This window comes from Sparus aurata, chromosome 13 (assembly GCF_900880675.1).
Source record: "Sparus aurata chromosome 13, fSpaAur1.1, whole genome shotgun sequence".
Lineage (NCBI taxonomy): Eukaryota > Metazoa > Chordata > Actinopteri > Spariformes > Sparidae > Sparus > Sparus aurata.
In genome coordinates, this window is record NC_044199.1 from 22331707 (window position 1) to 22348305 (window position 16599).

The 16599-nt window shown below is 43.1% G+C and overlaps 1 protein-coding gene across 1 annotated transcript in view; it reads right to left on the minus strand.

Annotated features, from left to right (window-relative positions):
• Nucleotides 1–14880, minus strand: part of amot (angiomotin) — a 79693-nt gene extending 64813 nt beyond the window's left edge. Inside the window, exon 1 of the mRNA XM_030438943.1 lies at nucleotides 14871–14880. The gene's annotated coding sequence lies outside the window, so the exon portion shown is untranslated. The remainder of the gene's footprint in view (nucleotides 1–14870) is intronic.
• Nucleotides 14881–16599: the final 1719 nt, after the last annotated feature.

The window sequence follows — 16599 nt, forward strand, 5'->3', positions numbered from 1 at the left end:
CTATTCAACACTATAAATTCCACCCTTTACATTTTCTTTGAAAGAAGTATTTCTATGTTGGATATATGGTCTTGTCATAAAACCTGTCTGTCTGTTCAGCAGTAAGATGCAGCAAATGATTTTCAAATTGGTGCTGTGGTATTCCCCTTTGCTCTAGTAGGAAAACCTATAATAACCAGAATGCACAGTTCTTAGCAGTTCTTTCAGTGGGTCGGAGCGCATTGTTCTTGGCCCAGTGACCCAGTCATTGACTTATATAATGTATAACTTTAAGCCAAGCGTGAAATGATGCACGGAGCCGGGTTTTTCTTTTTTTTTATACCCATACCCACCTTGCCTGTTAAGAGGCTAACTTTTAGGGGATGAGTCAGCTCTATCTTCTGGGGTCGGTTACACCAACTGGTCTTTACCAAGCCTGATCCTAACTGCTAGTCCACCTTAGTCAAAGCTGTAGTCTGTAACTGCTTTTTGTTTTATTTGCTAAAATTGATGTGATCTGACAGTAGAATAAGATACAGGTCAGCTGTGTAAAAATCCACTGTCTATGGCTCCACCCAGTTGCTGTAATTTGACTTGCAAGAATCCACTGCTCCCAGCTCAATACAACCAATCAGATCCAAGGAGACTGTCTGATAAATGTCAATCACTCTTGTGCATACACTGCTGGCTGCCCCCTCCCTCACGCAGCGTGTACTGGGCAGTGCCCCTTCCCCCGTGCAGGTGCAGTGCCTGCTCTTACCTGGTCAGATATGTTCAAACCCAAACTGTAAACAATGGCGGAGAACAGACAACAAAAACAGAGCCAAAAAATGCCCCACCATTGCCATGTCAAAGAGAAGAAATAAGAAGACTCATGAAGAAAAGCAGTGTAAACAGAAAGAATTGGACCAAGCCAGAGAGAAAACAAGGACAAATATCTGAGCATCATTTCGGAGGTGGAGGGAGCTGCGGGATTTGGGACGCAAAGTTAGCAGCTTTTCTGCTAGACAAGTAAGGACCCCTGCTTGATATATGTTGTATTCTATGTTTTAATCACAAGGCTATGGTGGTGACAGTTACAGTAATACTCACAGCGCATATGGCCGTACGATGCTGCAGTCGAGCTACGTAGCTTGTTGCTAAATCTAGCTTGTTAGCTTGTATGCTAACTCCAGTGTTTAGCTTTGTGTTTATGGTTACTGGTTAGCAAAAGTGTATTTCAAGTGATTGGGCAGTTATAATAACGTTAGTTTGTGTTCAGGACACTCTGAAGTGGTTGAATTGGCTTAGAGTAATAACGTTTCTCGTGCTTCAGAAAGGCAGCATGGTGATGATGATTACCTGAATGATTAGCTTAGGTAACCTAACGATGTGAGGAACAGTGGTTGTTACTCGGGATATATACAGTGATCGGCATGAGGCACTCGTCATTGTAATTTAGTTGTATTGGTCCTATAGTACTAGATTTACGCATTTCTCTAACCTTTGTTTTTGTTTTCTGTTCCCACAAGCTGCAAGCTGTGTCACTCTCTACACTCTCTATAGCTTCCTCCTCTTCCGCTTCTTCCTCCTCCTCCTCCTCTTCTCTCTCCTCCTTCTCTTTCTCCTCCTCCCCTCTTTCTTTCAGGCCCCCTTCTGATGGATCACGGCCCCCTGGGACCATCTACCGTTTCCGGGCTCCTGCTGCCTTGAAAAAATGACGGATCTGGATTGTCACACCCTGGGCTCTGCTGGATCATTGCTCTCCACTGCTTCACTATCTCCTCGTATCTATATTTCTGTAAATCTTGATCCCTCTCTCTGTCCATTACTAACTATCTTGTGTGGCCTGCCCTCTTCCAGGTCATCATGGTGGACAGGAGGTCGTGTGGCTCGGGCACCACTTGGTGATGCCTCATCCAGCTCAGTCGTCTCCTGGAGCCACTTAACTTTCTGTTAATGTAACTTGTAAACTTTTATTTGTTGCTCTTTTCTGTACACGCGACATCTATTGCATGTCTGTCCGTCCTGGAAGAGGGATCCCTCCTCTGTGGCTCTTCCTGAGGTTTCTTCCACTGTTTTTTTTTACCCTGTTAAAAGGGGTTTTTTTTTTTCCATCAACATATGAAGTTTTTCCTCACTCGAATCGAGGGTCTAAGGACAGAGGATGTTGTTCACTGTACAGATTGTAAAGCCCATTGAGGCAATGTGATTGTGATTTTGGGCTATATAAATAAAATTGATTTGATTTGATCAGAAATAGAACAATCAGGGCTTATGTTGTTGTATTGTATGCACCATCTTGGTTATCTGCCATCCTCTGTTACCGTGGTTACAAGCCTGCTCATACACAGCAGGCTCCTCTATGGGCAGGGCTGCAGCGAAGCAGAGAGGAAGAAGGAGGGACCTGCGAGCTTTATCATTCAAATATTCTGGCTAAGTCCACTTTTTTCTCAAAACTCCAGACTGTAGCTTTAAGTACATTATCCTATGACATAAGTGCTTTTTCTTTTCTTTCTTTGAGGGGGGTGGGGGGTTGGGTGGAAGTCATGCTATGCAGGGTCATGGTTAAGTCTGAACAAGTGAGTCTTGAGTCTTTTGCAGAAGATGGCAAGTGACTCTGCTGCTTTACGTACTTTAGAGTGACAAAACATGGTAGATGACTTTTGTATTTAAAATAAAATATCAATTTGTTGTTTTGCTTGTACCTTCCACATATTCGTATACGAATGGCAGAAAGCCAGAGAGGCAGCTCTGTCACCTAGGTGGACATTCACAGAGCTGGCGGTGGTTCTGTATTACATAGTAGCATACAGAAGTTACAGAAATTATGGCGGGACAACGAGTTGTTTCATAAAGTTCAGGAGCACTGTTATCTATAGTAGCTACTTATGCTTGGGGTTGTGCTCATAAGTTTGCAGACATTTTAAAAGCACAACACAGACACATAAAAGAAAAGGGAAACTCAAAAAGCATACTTAATTAGGCAGAAATACTAGCCCCATTCACACTGGCTTTTGGGTGCAGCTTTAGTACGCCAATTCCCCTCCTCCATCTCGGTGTGAATCTCTCGGAGGCGGCCAGGGGTGAAATTTCGCTCGGGCCCTGATACGCCTCTGGAGGTAGTATCAGGGCAGTATAATTGGAGAACCGAACCAGTGTGAACGGATAAGCCGGCTTCGCGTATCGGGGGTGTGTCGATTGGACCATCGTTAACTACACGGGTCCTTAAAGGAGAACTTCGGTCGATTTAAACATGCAGCTTCATTGCTCAAGCTACCCTTGACTTGCGAGTACCGAAGACGCGAACAAATTTGGTCCAGCCATTACAGAGCTCCGTGAACGGAGATGTAGCATTGAACGCTAACTGCATGGGGTCAGAACTTCACGCTGTGTTTTAAGCATCTTAACATGCTCCACATCTCACACCAGAAGTTATGCAACATCAGCAGACACCTTAGCACACAGCACTGTAGCGTGTATGACTCAAACTGAATAAAAAAGTAGTTAAAATAGTGTGTTTGTGCAAGCAGCTACTTACCTGTTTGTTGACATCCGTGTGTTCCGGTAGCTAGATCAAACTAGTCAATCCGTCGAGCGTGCACTTACTCCCTCACTGGCGGAGACGGAAACGTATTCCAGCATTTTCGTGTGTATGTTCATAATGTACATGTCCATGTTACAACCTGTCATGAGCCATGAGCCTTACAATAGCCTGTTAAGCCTGTTAAGTGCACACTCGGTGGATACGCTAGTTTGGTCTAGCTACCGGAAGACGCGGATGTCAACAAACAGGTAAGTAGCTCCTTGCACAAACACACTATTTTAACTACTTTTTTATTCAGTTTGAGTCATACACGCTACAGTGCTGTGTGCTAAGGTGTCTGCTGATGTTGCATAACTTCTGGTGTGAGATGTGGAGCATGTTAAGATGCTTAAAACACAGCGTGAAGTTCTGACCCCATGCAGTTAGCGTTCAATGCTACATCTCCGTTCACGGAGTTCTGTAATGGCTGGACCAAATTTGTTCGCGTCTTCGGTACTCGCAAGTCAGGGGTAGCTTGAGCAATGAAGCTGCATGTTTAAATCGACCGAAGTTCTCCTTTAAGACAGAGAAATGTCCCACAAAGCAACGTTACATGACCAAACAAAAGTAACGTAGTAACTGTAACTGTCTTTGGCAACTTATATGAGGAAAAAAATACCGCAGATATACGCGGAGAAGCTTCTGTCCTCCCGCCCGTCCTATCGACTCTTCATCACATTTCTGCCCGAAAAACAGCGTCTGTCACCGGCAAAATACTTAAACTCACCGAGTGTTTGTGATGAAAATAAATCACCGCGACGGTCAGCCCTCCAGACCGAGACTCCAGTGAACTTCCCCCCATAAAACAGCTTCCGTCCCATGAGTGAGGGAGTCAGATTGACAGGGGGACACGGGGAAACACCTTGAACGTCATCACCATGATATGTAATGTCACGCCTCTTTATTAGCCGCAGCGCCGGCTTCCTGTGTGAATTCACGGCTGTTCGTCTATAAGGCGGAGATGCTTCGCTCTGTGTGAATCACCATCGGCGGAGAATGGGCGAACCACGGCTGCGGCTTTTATGTGTCTTCTCCTGTGTGAATGGGGCTACTGACTACGTCTTCCTTGTGACTCAAATTTCACTCAAACATGCAGCAACAAAGCATTTCCAAGTTGGAATATACCACCAGACATAGAGCCCTACAACATCAGTGACTCAGCATTGGGATGCACATCACACCAACACTCAGTATGACAAGCTGGACAGCACCAATTCCTGACATGATCCATGTCTACTGGCTAAAGAAGTTGACTGCACTCCATGAACACCTGGTAGCACAAATGAACCAGCTGCTAACAGATGGGACCCACCCAGAATGGCCGGATAGTCTTGATTCTGAAGGATTCCCAGAAGGGGGCAATGCCATCAAATTACTGGCCTATACCATCCCTCATCAAATCATGGAAGCCACTGTCTTGCAATATAGCGGTTAGGATCATATATTAAGCTATGTGCTCAATATATGAGCAGGAATCAGAAAGGAATTGGCACAAATACCAGAGGAGCAAAACATCAGCTACTGGTCGAGAGAGCAGTCTACCAAGATTGCAAGACCAGACAGACCAATCTGTGCACCCCTGGATCAACTACAAGGAAACCTATGACTCGATGCCACACATACTGGAATGCTTTGAACTGTGTAACAACAACAGGCCACTAAGCACCTTCATCAAGAACTTACCTGCTGTTTTGCATAGACCAGACCCTCAGCCAGATCATTGCATAAAGTGGCTACAAATAACGGTGTCAGAGTGGAGCAATCATCAGAGCAGCCTATTCTACATAGATTACATCAAGCTGTACACCAGGAGTGAGCAAGACACCAACTCACTGATACACACCACCAGGATCTACAGCAACATCATCAGAATGGCATTCAGACTAGATATGTGTGGTCAGATGGTATCAAAGAGTGTAAAGATGATCAGAACTGAAGGGGTTGATACTAGAAAGCAACATAGCCGATGTAGACAGCTACAAATACCTTGGGTTCTTGCATGCAAAAGGAAGCCATTGTCAAATACCTACATAGAGTAGGGCAAGTCCAGAAAAGTCAGCTGAATGGTAAGAACAAGAACACGTAAGCCCTGCTGGTCATTAGATACCCTGCAGGCATGTTAAGCTGGCCAAAGGAGGAGATGGAGACCACTGGTATTAAGACAAGGAAGCTCCTCACTAGGGCTGCCCGATAAATACAATTTTCATTGTCATCGCGATATAAACATGTGCAATAAACACATCGCAAAAGACTGCCTGACATGCAATGAAAAAGAACAATCATTTTGTTTACATGCACCATGCATGCACCTTGAGCATGCCAACATTTAGCCTTTCAGACGGAGCCCTGGACACAAGGGCCAATCAGATGACGCCCCAGCTAGCTGTTAGCTACCCTGACAAAATTAATCAGCATCAGGGGCGCCGTTTAGCTCAGTTGGTAGAGCTGGCATCCCATGTGCTGAGGCTCTGCAGCGGACCTGGGTTCGACTCCCGGCCTGGGTCCCTTTGCTGCGTGTCACTCCCCCTCTCTCTTTTCCTGTTTCCTGTCACCCTCTTCAGCTGTACTATCAATAAAGCCATAAAAGGCCAAAAAAGACGACTAATTCAAACACAGGTACTGTGTAAAACATGCCGAGCAGTTGTTGCAACTCCTAGAGGGAATACAAACAACCTCCATCACCACCTGCAATACAACCATATCGCAAGTTATATCGTCATCGCAATATTGAACAGTGTTATCGCACATTGCAGATTTTCCTCATATCGTGCAGGCCTACTCCTCACAATGCATGGACATCAATTCCACTGTCCAGAGGTTTTGAATAACTGTAAGTCATTTTGGACAAAACATCTGCTAAATGCCCTAAATGTTAATGTTAATGTTAACTGAGTCATACAAGAAATACAGCATCTTCTGAAGCATCTCATCAACAGCACAGCAATGTGAAATGCTTAAAACGAAAGTCTCGGGACGCTGGCTCTGCTGCCCGGGCTGCAGAACAAAGAGGAGGAGAGCAACCTTTGTTCTGATAGCTGTTCAGCGCTTTAATGTGCTGACTTGTTTGCGTCTATGTACAACTACTTAACATGACTTCAATTACCCACCGGGAACAAATAACGTTTTTTTAACTTGAATCTTAACTTGAAATGTGAAAACATGGAATACTACCGGTGCTGATCTTGATGTAAGTGAAGCAGTGCGAACCCCAGCTAAACAAAAACAAGATTTCAGAGCAAGACGTTGTGGAGAGATGTTACGCGGACATGATCTAAATAAGCTTGTCATTGGGGATATCATAGAGGAGATCATTGGCGCCGCCAGCCGGAATCCTGTACGCACTGTGCGTACTTTATTTGAAGGTGAAAAAAAAAAAGAAATTAAGGCATTTTTTTATTTATTTTTTATTTTTTGAGGGTGGTGTTATAAAGATGCTTGTTTGTAACAGGCTGCTGAGTCCACTGATTGTTAAGCCAATCACTGGAAGCCTAACAAAAAGGCCAATGATTGTCATTTACGTCCTTTGTCACTTGTGATTTTGATTTCTGGCGCCTATTCTTCTTCTGCTATAGTAGCTACACTACCGCGGTCCGCCTATGTGGTGATTACGGTCCGGTCTGGTATAAAAATGTCAAAAAGACAGTTGAGCCTTTTCCAGGCATTTGAAAAAAAGAGAACCAAGCCCACGATCCCAAACACGCAGCAGAGCAGCCAGAATGAAGGCGCTACCAGCAGACAGGCAGGACATGAAGATGAGGTAGCTAGCTCTTCTGCCTCTTTGTCTTCGGTGGTTGCAGCCGCCATCAGTGCAGATCCAAGCCCCAAGCCCACACATGACACACAGCAGCAGCAAAGGATGCTGAGTACTGCTGCATATGAAGATGACCTTGGCTGTGTTAAGGCTGATGAACTCAAAATGACATCTGACTCCGTTAAACTGAAAGCAATACAGTCAAGATTCAAGCCTCCCAGAGGGTGGGTACCCCCTACTAGAGTCATATGTGGGAAGCAGCGGAAAATACCGGAGGAGTTTTTTGATGAGAGCATTTACCCCACTCTGCGTTACAGCAAAGGCGTTGGTGGCGTTTTTTGTGTAGCTTGTATGCTTTTCTCATCAGGAGACATGGTTCTGAGAACGAAGCCGCTTACTGACTGGAGTAACGCAAAGAAAATAGTTTCCAGACATATGTCAACTCCAGCGCACCATAGTGCCCAACTGTGCGCAGGTGAATTTGTTGATGTTGCTTTGGGAAAGAGCCAGTCTATCTATTCCAGGTTAGATCACTCACATGAACAAGCAGTAGAGCGCACTAAACATGGCCTGAAAGCAGTCATTGATCTTATCGCTGTTTGTGGACAGCAAAACCTGCCCATTCGGGGCCACACCGATGAGCGCAGTAATTTCCAGGTGCTTCTGGAAAACCGCGCTAAAGGAGATGAGAAACTAAAAGAGTATCTCAAAAATGCACCAAGCAATGCCAAATATTGCAGTCATATGATCTAGAACGAGTTGATTGAGCTATGTGGGAAACAGATTCAAGACACAGTTCTGAAGAAATGTAGGGATGTACAGTGGTTCTCCCTTTTGGCTGACGAGACTGCTGATATAAGTAATGTTGAGCAAGTAGCTCTTGTATTGAGATATGTGGACTGTGTTAACTGCAGCTACTCTCTGCACGAGGACTTTCTGGGATTTTTTTTCTACTGCTGACACTACAGGCGAGACCTTAACCCAACTCCTGCTGGACCGTTTAAGAGAATTGGATCTGGACCCTGCTCATATTGTTGGACAGGGGTATGACGGGGCTGGGAATGTCAGCGGAAAGGTGCGAGGCGTCCAGGCGCGCAGCAGAGAACAGTATCCAGCTGCCGTGTATGTGCACTGCAGAAATCACGCGCTGAACCTGGCAATTGTGCACTCCACAAAAATCCCTGTTGTCCGCAACAGTCTGAATACAGCTCAAGAGTTAGTGAGCTTCATTACAGCCTCCCCAAAGTGCCTGCAGTGTTTACTGAGCAACAGTAGCAGCAAAAAACGCCTCCAAAAGTTTTCAGACACACGCTGGTCTCAGCATGATATGTGCCTGTCTACAATAATCGAAAACTACGAGGACGTGGCAACCACACTGGCTGAGCTGAAAATGGACGCTGACGCCAAGTGCAGCTCCACCGCATCCTCGCTCAGTCGGGCCATGGAGACATTTGAGTTCATTGTCTGCCTCATCATCACTCAGGAACTTCTTCACTGCCTAACACCACTGAGCAATGGGCTACAGAACCCAAAGTGTGACCTGCCTATGGCTGCGCAAATGGCCACAGATCTTGTGACAGTACTTGAGAAAAAAAGAGATGACTCCACATACGGCAATATATGGGGAAAAGCACGCTCGCTGGCTGCGCTTGTTGAAGTCGTCCCATTACTGCCTCGCATCGCCAAAAAACAAGCTCACAGGTCTAACACGCCTGCAGAAAACCCACAAGAGTACTGGAAAAGGACCATTTTCTTGCCATTCCTCGACCACCTGACCACAGAAGTGAGAGACAGAGTATGCCTTGCATTGCCACGTCTTAAAGCCCAGTACCTTCTCCCCGACAAACTGCCACTGCTGACAGACAGTTTATGGATGGAGATAAAGGAGGAGTATGGTGCGTTGATGCCCAGTGCTGACACTGCAGACGTGGAGCTGAATCTATGGAGGCCGAAGGATGACACACCTGTCACCAGAGAGTGTGACATTCTCCAAGTTCTGAGACTAACTGCAGACTTCTATCCTAATGTGCTTACTGTCATGAAGGTTCTCCTAACAATGCCCGTGTCCACTGCCAGTGCTGAGCGGTCATTCAGCTGTTTGCGTCGCTTGAAAACATACCTCCGGAACACCATGACAGACAAGAGACTGAGTGGACTTGCCCTGATGAACATTCATCATGATATTCCTATCGATTCTGGGGCCATTTTGCAGGAGTTCGACGTGACAGGGAGGCGTAGGGTTTATTTCAAATAGATAGGAACATTATTAGCCTAGAGTGTGTTTTTACCATGTGTTTCTGGTGCACCGTCACCATAATGTTTTGCTGGGCTGTTTGTCTCTGGTGCGCGTCACCATAATGTTTTGCTGGGCTGTTTGTCTCTGGTGCGCCGTCACCATAATGTTTTGCTGGGCTGTTTGTTTCTGGTGCGCCGTCACCATAATGTTTTGCTGGGCTGTTTGTCTCTGGTGCGCCGTCACCATAATGTTTTGCCGGGCTGTTTGTCTCTGGTGCGCGTCACCATAATGTTTTGCTGGGCTGTTTGTCTCTGGTGCGCCGTCACCATAATGTTTTGCTGGGCTGTTTTCATCTGTGTTTCTGTGAAGTAACTCAATAAAGCCTGATCTTCATTTTTTCGTAAAAATCTACTTTGAATTATGAAATTGATCAGAGTCGTTTCTTGTTGATATTTTTTTTTTGTTTGGACTTTTAAACATCTGTATTCTGTGTAATTTTTCTCTCCCTCTGCTTAGCGGGAAAGCGGGGACTTGGGATCACTTTTTCATAGCCTATATCCCTCTCTGCACAGAGATGCATTTATTTATAGGAACAACATAGGCTAGTGAGCACCATACATAATGTCTTCTACAAATCCCGACCACGTTTGCAAAGTTTGGATGAAAACAAATGCTGCAGGTCTGCAGTGCACTGTCCAGGGTGCTGAACCGGGGCCGGATTGGAAGGTTCGGCGGGCTAGATATTCAAATTATGCAAATCAGCGGGTGACACCAAACTACGTCTGCCCAAGCAAGTCAGAGCTTTTCTTTCTCTCACACAGTGACCTGGAGAGACGCAGCCGCATCTGAGAGGACAATCGCGCATGTGTTCTCAATTGCGCATAGCGCGTGTTGCCCCTTCTCCACTACACAGTACAGCTCGGCTCTACTCGACTCAGTTTAGGTGCTTTTCCATCACAACTGAGTTCTTCATAGTTCCTCCTCAGCGGGGGCGACGTCGTCATATCATGGCGGCTACAGTCGCGTCATATCGTTCTCTTTTTTCTCTCCTCTAGTCAGCTCCAAACTCACTCGTCTGCACCGCAATTACGGACCACAGCATGGTTTTCCACACAGCAGCCATTTAACTTGTGTCAGAATAACCACAGTCTCACACATCATGTGGGCGCTGCAATCTGTTATTTCACTGATACTGAAAACATTAGATTTTGTCTTAAAAAAGTATTTTCCCATTTGTTGTATTTGCCGTTTCTGTGCGTACTTTGGTATCATCTCCTCCAGTGGCGCCGCCAGGATTCAATTTCAATGTCCACAGTTGACTCCACCCTAATTAGGATATATTATAGAGAAAACACCCACTAAAAGCATTGTAAATCTGCAATAGAGAAAGACGTTTGCTGGTGACCTCAAGAGAGAGAATACGTGGTGATAGAATCTAACTAGAAGGCCACACTTGTTGAGGTAGACTTTGTTTGCACCACAGCTGACATCTCGACAGCAAAAAAGAAAGCATCTGTTAAGGAGACAGCAGTTTTTGCAGTTGTGCAGTTTGGCTGACCGTTTAGTCCTCTTGTAAGGCTAATTATTGTTTCAATAAATTTAATTCAGTTCTAAAAAGGAGCTGGCTAAGGTTGCATACAACTTGAGAGCAGCAACGTAATATTGTATTATAACAAGTAACAAAATTAAATACTCGACACTAAGTAATAAGTAAAGTAAAATAGTTTTCATTTTTAGCATAACGTAAAAAGTAACTGATAACACTTCCTGAGTAACTTGCCGAACAGTAAACAACACTGATTGGGACATACTTAAATAATTAAATAATGTACAACACTAAGAGATTCTAATGTCCAAGTGTTCAAAGGTGAACACACAGAAGTGCGAAAGAACATCATTCAGCCGCCTGCAGTGCAGCCAGCAAGATAGTGAGAGTGCAAATGTGAAATCTGAGTGAGATGGGTGATTAGTGGATGCAAAAATGCAAAATAGCAAACAAAAAAAGTTATTTTGTGATTGTAATGTAGCTTTGTTTGTGCAGAGTTCTCTGTAAAATATAATGTATGTGCTCCCAAAGTATCATTATTTTGTGGGCAACGTAACATAGTTCTTTCACGAATGTGGCACAAGTATCTCCTATCTGACTTCCTGTTGAGGTTGGGTTATTGCTCCAATAGGATTTTTTGTGCATTTGGTTATGATATACTTGCTCGTCGATTTTCGTACATATCGGTGAAACATGCCAGCCAAGTATTTTTGTGGTTATTTTGCGATAAAAGCGCCCCCTCGAGGTCGAGTTGCACAGAATTTTGCACAGAGCTTCAAGGCAGTCATGGGGAAATACTGATTGAAGTGCTGTGTCAATCACACATACTCATGTGGAAATATGCAATGCTTTCTGTTTTCAAGATTATCGTCAAATATCTATTATGTCATAACTTCGACATCTTCTTGAAACCAGACTTTCTTTTGATAACTTTTTGTCTGGAGGGGCAACAGATGTTATGTGCAAATGTTTGTGCGCATTGATCAAACTGCCTACGAGGAGTAAGGAAAAGTTGATTTTCCACATTTCGCAAAAAAAAAAATATTGGCGAAAATGGGCGAATCAGCTGACTCAGCTCAATTCAGGGAACCCGTGGATATAAGGTTTTTTAATATGCAAGATAGTTTGTGGGAGTTATTGGCCAAAACACATTTGTCCTGATTATAGCGCCCCTGCTGCTAAACACATGTCATTTTTGGTATGTGAGCTACTGGCACTGGTCTGTACCACCCATATGAATATCCTTTAGTTAATTGTTAAGGTTTGGGTCACAGTGTCAAAAATATACTTAGACTGCCACCAGAGTGCCACCAAGGGGGGGACTGGTGACACCTTCTTCAGCTAACCTTAGGAGACCACGAGCAACAATTGACCCAAGTTTGATGTCAATCGGACACACCAATGTTATTATTTCATAACTTTGGTATCTTTCTCAATACGGACTTTCTTTGCACAATGTTCTTGCCAGGGACAATCCACAGATGCTACGTGCTAATTTTTGTGTGCATCTGTCAAAGAGCCTATGACAGGGGTAATCAAATACAAATCTCAAAAGGGCCACAAAGATTTTTTTCAACGACTCAAAGGTCCATGTATTGAGGTCGGTCAGGCCACATGTAATATTATTGTAATATTCAAAACAAAATGTCCTTTTCATTCAAAAGGACAACAAAAATACGAGCTACAATAAAATGTCATTTCCATTTTGACACAAATTAAAATACATAGTTGAATATTTCATCTTTTTGTTTGCCTTCAAACAATGTGTCAATCACTTCAGTCATGCATTATTTCATTATTTCTGCATCTGAGAATGGCCTCTTGTGCTTACCCAAAATCCACACCACTCTAAGTGAGCACTCTGTTGCTTTTTGTTGTTGTGTCATAAATGTGACAAGAATACTTCTTGCAACTTAATATGACAATTTCAGTGCATTTATTTTTTGCAGTTCTTACCTCAGAATTTTGAGGAAATGTCTCTTCAAAATTCCTATGCTTCATCTCATAATGCCGTTTCAAATTGGAAATCTTCATTACAGCTATAGTCTCCTGGCATATTAAGCACATGGGTCTTGTGCTGGTTAGAGGGAGAATGAATGCAAATTTTTCAGTCCATTATTTTTGAATTGCCGATTTTCACTGTCCACTTTTCTTTTAGCAGTCTGATAAAATCCCAGCTAATACGTTTACACAGGATCTGCACTTTACCGGAGCATGTGGAGGAGTCCACCTGAACCAGTTTTAGTGCACACTGCGGCTTAGGGGTTGCTTGACGCACTTCCTTGAGGGCAACAAGGTGGAGGTCGGCAGCACCTTCCCCCAAAATTTCAAAATTATAACGCGGCCATCCGGTCTGTTCCTCGGCCCTATGGTCATAACATATTCAGACTGCCACACAAAGTTTTTCAAAACGTAAAAAATAAAATTCTGGGGGTGAGGGAGGGCTGTGACGCGCTACAGGAGTGCAGTATGATCTCCGCCTATCAACGTAATAAAAACCTATAGGACATTTTAATTCACACGGCTTTTAATAACAAAATTAACAGCAACAGGGAAGTGTTTCGAGTATCTGAAATTGATTTTGCCCGTCTCCTCCACATTTTAAAAGCATTTGCCTAAACCGGAGTAAGTTTGTGGGAGGCCTTAAAACTTAAACTTAAAACACGAAAAATTAATATATTATTTTTTTAATAAAATGCTAGATATACATTTTTTTTTTTTAAAGTAATCGCAAAAATTATTAACCAAGTAATCAGTAATGAAAAGAGTTTTTAGCTGCAGCCCTAGTTTATTGTCAGAAATGTGGCTGGTGGAGCAGTTCAGAAAATTTGTCTGCCTGACTCCAGATATTTTTCCTTTTAGTTAAATGGGACTTAATGCAGCAGTTGGTCAGCGCTCTTGTCATTTAAAAGCCTGCTGAACCAAAAGTGTTGATACAATTGCATCCAGGGCCACATGGCCCTGCAACAAGCACACATTTTTCTATATTTATGTTGGTAGAGTTAACAATGAGAGAGGGTGGACGTTTTTTTCTGAATTTTTTAGAGCTCTTCTTCACTCTGTCAGTTGAGTCTTGCACTCTGGCTGTCAACAGTCTGCCTATGCATGTCAATACAAAAATCTGATATGACTGGAAAAAATGATCATGATGTGAACCGCCTTTTTTTGGATCCGCAGTATCGGCTTTCTGTGTGAATTTCCGAGTTGCTTGGTTCTGTGTAAACAAACAAAGTCTTATTCTTTGGTTTTCAGTCATTTAATTACTGGCTTATTATTTGTTCGAAACCTTTGAGATTTTCATTGTAGTCTTTAACCTGACAATCTTGGTAAATGGAGCATTTAGCAAGATTCAGCAGTCTAGCTGAAAACATTGTCTACTTCTCCTAAAAAAGATTCAATTTGTGACAGAAAATAGAGAAAGGAGGAATGTGACAACAAATATTTATAGAATAGATACAACAAGGTTCATATGATAAAGTGAATATTCTCAAATCATACAGGGCATCATAACAGCAGTGAAAACATGAGCATATTAAGTTCAAAGGTGTCTTTGATTTTGATCATAGCTGAAGTTGTAACACAATTTAATCCCCCCTCTCCAGACTAAACCATTGGAAGAGGGGCTTTTTTTAAATTGTATTCCCATAAACACCCAAGATAAACAAGAACTAAATGACACCTTCAATCCTGTTTTTCCTTTTCACGACATATAGTTTAATTCAGCCCCTAACCTGATGTTCAAGACTCACTAGTTATGAGTGGTTTATACATTATGTTTTTAAAATGCTCCTACCTGTGTGGCTTCTTCAGAGAATAATCTCAAATCAACCCAGGGTAAAAACTACGAGGTAATCCAACTGTTCCTCTTTTACAAAATGTTCTAGAAACATCTACCTGTGTGCAAGTTTAAGGTGGCACGCCTCTTTCCATTTCCACCCGTTCCAATCCTCTACCCTCATTCCAACAGGTGGGGCTGGGAAGTAGAGACAGGTGAATCTGGCAACCATTCAGCACTGAGCCGCTCCTTCATACCTGTGAGCTAGTGTAATTGCTTTACCAGCATTTACTCTGCCAACTGTCTGTGAGATAAATACTCAAGACTGTAACTTCCCCTTTAACTCTTTGTGACGTTTACAACAGCAAGGGGGGCCGCTGCGGAAGGTTTCTGTACTTGTTTTTTGTGATTAGAGAAATTTTAAATTTAGGCTCAAAATGTACAAGCCCCTCAACCATTTTACAGGGCAGAGGACTTCCTAAAGCAAAAACTCTCCTTGCTATTGTTTTCTTTCAGTAGGACGACATCTTGTGGCTAAAACGCAGAAAAGCAGTCCAGTTCAACGAAAGGTAGTATCAGCACTCTGCAGCAGATTAACATGCAAGATACAAGAGACCTAAAATATTTGTGTCAGCTGTAGCTCCAGACACCAGTTACAGAATCTTTACATGATAACACAAACAGCTGACAGGAAACCTTGAGATACATGACTCATGACCTGCATCTCCAGCTATCTTGACATACAGTAGTCAAAGTGCAGAGAACGCACAGTTGTTTCATATACATATAGTAAAAATCTTATAATATATATAGTATATACATATACATGTATACACATATATCCAATAGATCGAGAGAAAGAGAGAGAGAGAGATACACATATACAGTCCCCTGTCGGAACAGCAATTCCTTTATTTTGGCTGTACACTGAAAACATTTGGGTTTGACATCAAAAGATGAATATGAGACAAGAGATCAGCATTCAAGCTTTCATTTAAACTAAGAGGATAGCATCATTTGTAACAGAAGCCCATATTTTAGGTGAGCAAAAGTATCGGAACAGGTAGACTTGAAATAGATTTAAGTGAATGATAATATTTAGTTGCAAATACTACATCAAGCCTGCGACCTACATAGCCAAACCTTTGCATTCTTCTTTTGTGATGCTTTTCCAGGCTTTCACCACAGTCTCTTTCAGTTGTTGTTTGTTTTGGGGGGTTTCTTCCTTCAGTCTTTCCGTTAGCAGGTAAAATGCATGCTCAATAGGGTTTCTGTCTGGACATTGACTTGGCCAGTCTAAAACCTTCCACTTCTTTCCCCTGATGACCTCCTTGGTTGTTTTGACAGTGTGTTTTGGGTCATTGTGTTGCTTGCATGATGAAAGATCTCCCGATCAGTTTGGTTCCATGTTCTCTTTAAATTGGCACACAAAAATGTTTCTCTAGACTTCTGAGTTTATTTTGCCAGTGCCATCATGTGTTTCATCATCAATGAAGATCAAAGAGCCCATCCTAGAAGAGGCCATACAAGCCTAAGCCTTGTTTCACAGATGAGCTTGTATGTTTGGGATCCTGAGCAGATCAAATGAGTCTTTCCATCACTTTGTCTCGTCAGTCCATTAAATTTTGTCTGAGAACTTATGAGCCATTTCTCTGTACTTTTTGACAAATTCCAATTCGAATTTGGCCTTCCTATTCTTATTGCTGGTTTGCATCTTCTAGGGTGGCCACTATACTTTTGTTCCCAA